Here is a 7,571-nt window from a genome sequence, read left to right on the forward strand (position 1 = left end):
GACGGGTTTTTCTTAACTCTTCCCAGATGATAAAATTAACACAGATCCCTATAAAAGAATAAAATACAAAAACAGAAGGAAAAGCCCTTAATCTAACACTGATATACAAAATAAGGTATTTCTGGTATATTTCATTCCATATATTTTAAAAGTTCATTTTAACATAATTGAGAATCTTGTTTTGCTGTTTACCTTAATACATATCATTTTCCCATGGTGTTTAAACCTTTTGTAGTAATTCTTACAGTTTATTTCAACAGTAATGCTACTGTTGGAAATTTAGGCTGTTCCTACTTTTTGATAAGTGATAGTCTCATGAATGTCTTTACATGTAAATATTTGACCACATTTTTCATGATTCCTTTAATTAGAACTTTCAGGCCAAATGACATAAGAGATTATGTGGCAAGGTCACATTCCTAGGTACAATCTCCTTGGTCACAGGGACTTGCTTGTTGCCTGCCCCTTTACCACCACTTCTCTGGGGCCTACCAGCTGCTGTCTTATTGGGTGGTGTCACCAAAGGAATGAACAGGTAAGATTAATTTTTTGGAGCTGGAGAAACGACTCAGCAGTTAAGAGCACTGGCTGCTCTTTCAGAGGACCTGGGTTCGATTCCCAGCACCCACATGGCAGCTAACAACCATTTGTAACTCCAGTTCCGGGGGCTCCGACTCTCTCTTCTGGCTTCTGTGGGGTTTGCACTTTCATCATGCAGGCAAAACACTGATGCACACAAAATAAAAAATAAATTAATAAATAATTTTCCCCTTGTAGCAGAACTAAGGAAATGTTAAAACTATAGAAGGTATTCAGCCTAACTGGTTCTAACCAGCTGAAATTAATGAAGGACCATGAATTACAAGGAACCCCATAAAACCTGTTTAAAGATTCTTTTTTGATTAGTGAAAGTAGAATTTATTAAAAAAAAAAAAAACCCTGTCCAAAATGCTAGTTTATAATGCTAAATTAAAATAATCACCAGTCATAATAAAAACTAAAAAAAAAAAATGCCACATTCTCACTTTAGTCCTTAAACATTCAGATTTTACAATTCTATAACTTGTCCAGACATATGTCTTTTTGAAAATAGTATTCTGTAAAATTGGCAGGATCCTTTAGGAATCTAATCACTAAGAGAACAAAGGGATAATTTCCAGAGGCTATTGCTTTTATTTACACTTTACAGAAAAGCCCACAGTGGTTGAAGAGTGTGAATGTGCTTCCCACCCAGCTCTGGCCTGGCCTTTCAGTATTTATTTGCAGGAAACAAATAGGCATTTCCACGGAAAGTCTTCATGTGAAGAACATTGATTTTGCAACTTTTTTTCTAATTCAGCTTTTGTTCGATGTAATAAACCTGTAAACTTATGTTTTGCATATTTATTTTGCATATTTGTTGTGACTACTATACATTTAGGTACTGTAACAATACACGGTTGTATGTCAAAATCATGTGAGTTGTATTTGGTGAGTAATTTATTTTTTGAATCAGGGGTCTTGCTATGTAGCCTAGGCTGGTCTTGAACTCATAATCCTCCTGCCTCGGCCTCCCAAGTGAGCATGTGCCACCACAATGAGTTTATGGGTAGCTTTAAGGTTTGTTTGTCTGTTTACTTGTTTATTTTAAAGTTTGTGTGTTAGTTACTTTTTGTTTTTGCAATAAAATACCACGACCAAAAGCAACTTACAGAAGACTTCTGTTGGTTTACAATTCCAGAGGGAGAATCTGTAAGTGGGAGAGGCCTAACAGCCGGTGGTCGGAGTAGGAAGTGAGGGGTCACATCTTCCACAGCAAACAGGAAGCAGAGAGGGAGAAGCGGGGTAAGGCTGTAAAGTCTCAAACCCGGCTCCTAGTGATGTACTTCCTCCAGCCAGCCTTGTCCTAAACTTTCCATGGTCTCCCCAAACAGTGCCATCAACTGGGGATCAAGCGTACAAGTACCTGGACCTATGGGGGACATTTCTCATTCAGTCACCACAAATTGCTTCTTATGTATGGTGACTTGCTAAGTCATGTCCAATCACTGGGCCACCATAAATTTCATTTCTCCTAGGTTTTGAAACACTGGGATATGCAAAAAAAAAAAAAAAGAAGAAGAAGAGCAATTCAAACAGAGCAACGACAGAACGGGCAGAATTACCCGAAGAACAAACGGAAACGTTTATCTCAGGAGTGCTGCTGTTCAAGTGGTGCGATCAAGTTATGCCCTGCTCCAAGTTACTCCATTTTGTGTGAAACAGTGGTTTTCCAGACTGTGTCTGAGAGAGTCCATCTTAACAAGCAGCATTTAGCTTCATCTTGAGTGCTAACACAGAGACAGGATGACTCTGGAACTTGTCCACTCAAACACCGCCATCTGTTCAGCACCACCCACAAGGCTCAGACTAATAAATAACTTATCCCTAAAAATAAGAACGGTATTACTCTATAAATTTATCAAAGTACATTTTGATCATAGGAACAGATGGCTGTATTATGATCATATGGGGGAGACTATTCTTTCAGGGATCATTTCTAGAGTTTTGTGGACCAGACTGGCCTGGATCTCATAGAGATCCTCCTGCCTCTGCCCTTCAAGGGCAGGGATTAAAGGCTTGCACCACCATGCCTGGCAATTTGTAGAGTGTGTTACTGGAGAAGTTTCTCTGAATATGAAGAGTCCCCAGACCAGGAGAAGACGTACTGTTTTCTCTTGAGCATGGCGCTGGCTCCTGGTGGTGCTTTACTGCAGTTGTGTTTTGCCAGTGATGTTCCTTCTCATCCTTTGTCGAAGTTAGAGGGAGAAAGTACAGTTTGAGTGGAAGCAAAATAGAACAAAGTGTATCAGGAAGACCAGGCCCAAGAATTTATCAAACACACCAGACCAAGGAAGGGTCCACTCCCTCATCTGGGCCCCATAAGGAAGACATCTGATACTGAGATGGCAATGCCACCACCAACGTGTGGTATTGCCACCTGCTGTGTGTGTCAAGGGATTGGCAGGCTGAAGGCTGGTGTCCCAGGTGCCTGACTCCAGCAAGGCCAATCTGAGCTTGAACTCCACTGAAGCCTCGTATACATGCATATAGAGAGATATTTACCAAGTGATATGTAACATGTGATCTGAGAATTAATATTAGTAGTTAAGATTGGAACCAAAGAACTTGTGTTTGTCAGAGGCCATCTAGCAAGGGAAATTGAGGCTACTTGGCAAATTGTAGCCAATAAAACTTACATAGCTTGTGAATTTATTGCGTTGTGGAAAGACAAACATGTTCATCTGTTTCTCTGACATCTGTGTTTCTCACACATGAAGACAAACAAATATCATATTTGAGGGACTGTGGGTATAGTTAAGCAGTAGAGCGTTTGCTTCCTATGTGCAAAGCAGGTTGAGTTCCCAGCACAGAGAAATAAAGCATTCCTGAGCCTGGGAGCTGAAATGCACTAAGAGGTTTAGTAAGTGGTTAAGGCAGACTGGGAAGACATTTGAATAAATGTCCCTCCCAAAATATCAAAAGGAAGGAAATATCCTCAAGCCCATCAGATTTTTGTCTTTGTACATTTGAATCAGTGGATTAGGCAGAAACAAAAGGTGAGAGGGACTTATAACTTTTCAAACTCAGTTTGTCCTTGTTCCACCTGATTCTGGTTACAATCTTATTAACCTACTAGCTTGTTCACCTGAGTTCTGAAAAGCCTTATGAGTCCAATGAGGTGACCTTAAATTTATCAGAAACCTGTTTTTGTCAGTTTTTCCCGTGAGTGCTAGTTACTTGATGTTGTGACAAAATAACCCCAAAAAAAGAAACTTAAGGGAGAGTGAGTTCATTTTGGCTCAGAGTTCAAGGGTCCAGCCCTCCATGGAGGCGAAGTCCCCAAGGCAGGAGACAACTGATCACATTGCAGCCACAGTCAGGAGGCAGAGGGAGGTGACACCGCTGTGCTCTGTATGCCTTCTCATTTTTATACAGTCTAGGACCTCAGTCCATGGAATTGTGATGCCCATATTTAGGGTGGGTTTTCCCACCTCCGCTAACCTAATGTAAACAATCCCTCAAAAGTATGACCAGAGGCTCGTCTCTTAGGGGACTCTAGATCCTGTCAAGTTGACAGTATTAACTATCACACTGCCTTCTCTATCAAACTTCTGGAAGATACACTTTGGGAATGTAGTTGTTTGCGAGAAGCTTCAAGAGAGGACTCAGAATAAAGCAGTTTAATTATAGACAAGGCTTAAACTAGCCATGGCTAAAGATCTGATAGCAGATAACTCACAAAGAAATCTGGCTAGTTCTAAAGCATATACTAATCATATAATTAGAAGCATGACTGAGAATACAGAATGATATGTGTGATACCAAAATATATGAAATTTCTAGGAATCTCAAACAATTTTGGAACAAGCATTAACATATTTTTATAAATATAGGTCTAATATGCATCTGTGGACTTCAAGGGACCTTCTAGAAACCCCAAAGTAACTTCTTGATCAAAAGGAAATTCTTCATTTGATTTGGGGAATTTACTTAAAATACAAAAATTTTAAAAATATATTTGTTCAATTTTATATGTATGAATGTTTTGCCTGCATGTATGTGCACCTGTGCATGCAATGCCCATGGAGGCCAGAAGAAGGTGGCCTTGCTAACCTAGAGCTGGAGTTGTAGACCATTGTTAGCTGCTATGTGGGTTCTGGGTTCTCTGCAAGAGCAACCAGTGCTCTTAACTGCTGAGCCATCTCTCCAGCCTTAATACAAAATATTTTAAAACAATGGATCAAGTATCCTTGTTATGTAATCAAAATGACAATAAAAAGTTTACAATGGTAAATGAAGGCTACATAGTTTTTTAAATATTTTATTATTTTTATTTTATGTGTATATGTGTATTGCCTGCATGTATGTAAGCGTACCCCTGTTGTGCAATGCACGCAGAGGACAGACTGTTGAATCCCCTGGAACTGGAGTTACGGACATGTTAGCTGCCATGTGGGCGCTGGGATTCGAACCAGGGTCTTCTGCAAAAACAGTCAGTATTCTTAACCACTGAGTCATTTCTCCAGCCCTGAAGGCTATATAGGTTTAACAAAAACTTAACTTCTTTAAGATTGAGAAGTCTCACATTCCATAAGGATTTGGAACCTATTAAAAATAGCACATTGGGACTGGAGAGATGACTCAGCGATTAAGAGCACTGACTACTCTTGCAGAGGACCTGGGTTCCATTTCCAGCATCCACATGGTGGCTAACAACTGTCCATAACTTCAGTTCAAGGGGAGTCTAACACCCTCTTCTGGGCTTCTTGGGTATTGGTTGACATGGGTGCACTTACATACACATACGCGAAACATTCATACATATAAAGTAAAAATAAATAGGTAAAAATAGCACAAAAAGTTATCTTAAAATATTGAATCTTTTTTTATAGGTTTTTTTCCTAAAAAGTAAGAGATAAACGAAACAAAAATTGTTTACTCTTTCTTACTGAGAGGAAATCAATACTCTAAGATGACTTTAACACAAAGATCATATTTTAGTTTTGTTAGTGTAATCTTGATATAAAAAATTAATCTATAAATTGTTTTTAATTTTAATCAATTTGATCACACATAAAATTGCTTTCTTACAAATCACCTTCCACAAACCTTTTACAACTTTCTCAAATTGTCTATAGTTTGTTGAAACCATCGATTTTTGTCCTACAACTTTTTCCTTGTCATTTTGACCACATAAAATTTTCTCTCAGATAAAAATTATCCTTTCTTTTTAACTTTCTTTATCCAAACCACATAATTTTCTACATAACTTTCTTTATAAAGTACATCTCATGTTCCTTAAACATAAAGCTGTTCCCTCCCCTCACTCCTCATATTGGAGCTCAAATCCAGGGAACTTGCATGATTGGGAAGCACTCTACCACTGAGCAAACCCTCGGCCAGGTTGTTTTTCTTATGTTTAGTTAACATATATTTAGCCTCAGTAATTGTGAACCAGCACTTTGTAGGCTGTATTAGTTACTCTTCTGTTGCTGTGATAGAAATACTGACCAAAGCAACTTATAGAAAGAAGAGTTTATTTAAGTTTACAGTTCCAAGACGCAAGAGTCCATTGTGGCTGGGAGGCATGGCGGCAGAGGTGGCTGGCCGAGGAGTGGAAGCTAGGCTCTCACATCATTACAGGGGCACAGGAAACAGAGCAACAGGAGATTCCGAAGGCTTAAGAACTCTCTACGCACCCCCATAGTGGCGTGCTTCCTCCAGCAAGGCCACACCTTCTAGGACCTCCCAAAACAGCACCATCAACTGGGGACAAAGCATCCAAATACTTCATGCCTATGGGGGATATTCTCATTCAAACCATCACATAGGCCAACAATAATTTATAAAAGAAATACTTGTTTTTGTAACATAACACTTATAAAAGAAAATGTTAAAGTATATAAACTTTAAACCTACACTTAATAACTGGCATTTTGATATTTTGTCCTATTTAGAGATGACATAGACATTTAATGAAAATTAACTAAGTGGCATAGCATGACTTTAAGATTTTCCCAAGTCACATAAACTTTGAAAAATATGTGGATTAATTTTATTTAGTTATGAGTCCTTCCTTCCTTCCTTCCTTCCTTCCTTCCTTCCTTCCTTCCTTCCTTCCATTTCTCATTTATTTCTAAGTCAGTTTGATACCATGTAGATAATAAACACATGCATGTGTGTAAACATACATGTAGAGATAACATGATCTATACATTTACACATACATAAAACATAAAGAATTCATAGTTTTCATTTAGGTTCTTCATTTGCACGCAAATTTCTGTTGTAAAGAATTTTAAAATGCCCGACTGAAGTGTCTGAAAGTTAGAGTTGGGACTATAGCTTAGTGGTAGGGTATATGCCTAAGTGCACAAGACCTTTGCTTCGATCCTTAGCACTGAAAGAAAAAGAAATTCATACACACACATGTATGCGTGCATACACACACGTGCTTTTTTAAAAAATTTTATTATTTTCATTTTATGCATAGGAGTGTTTTACCTGCATGTATCTAAGTGCACCCATGTTGTGCAATGCCTTCAGAGGTCAGAAGAAGGGCCTTGGATCCCCTGGAACTGGAGTTACAGATAGTTGTTAGCGGCCATGTGGGTGCTGGGAATCAAGCCCAGTCCTTTGCAAGAGCAGCCAGTGCTCTTAACTGCTGAGCCATCTCTCTAGCCCCAACATATGTATGTAAAATATAATTTTCTATTAATGCGAGCAACCATTCAGACCCAGAGCCAGCCTGTATGGCTTGGGACTCTGTTAATAATAATTTAAAATGGCAGGATTGAGGACAGAAAGAGTGACTCCAGCCAATGTCTGCTAGAGCCCAGGTTTGTTCTCCACTAAATGATATTTCTTTCTCTCCTATGATGCTAGTGGGGCAAAAATGGAAGACCACCCACAAACCCTTAAAATAACCCTATGGATTAAAGGGATTGTCTTGATGATGTTTTAAAGAAAAACAAAGATGAGTGTAAAGGGAAGCACAGTATTCCATCTTCATCCCAGATGAGGGCATTCCCTGGTTAGGAATCAAATCC

At 38.9% G+C, this 7,571-nt stretch overlaps 1 pseudogene; it reads left to right on the forward strand.

The window, feature by feature from the left end:
* Positions 1-2,623: 2,623 nt before the first annotated feature.
* LOC115071341 lies at positions 2,624-2,806 on the forward strand (annotated as a pseudogene).
* The last annotated feature ends 4,765 nt before the right edge of the window (positions 2,807-7,571 follow it).

Source organism: Nannospalax galili, unplaced genomic scaffold (assembly GCF_000622305.1).
Source record: "Nannospalax galili isolate Female #2095 unplaced genomic scaffold, S.galili_v1.0 scaffold1579, whole genome shotgun sequence".
Lineage (NCBI taxonomy): Eukaryota > Metazoa > Chordata > Mammalia > Rodentia > Spalacidae > Nannospalax > Nannospalax galili.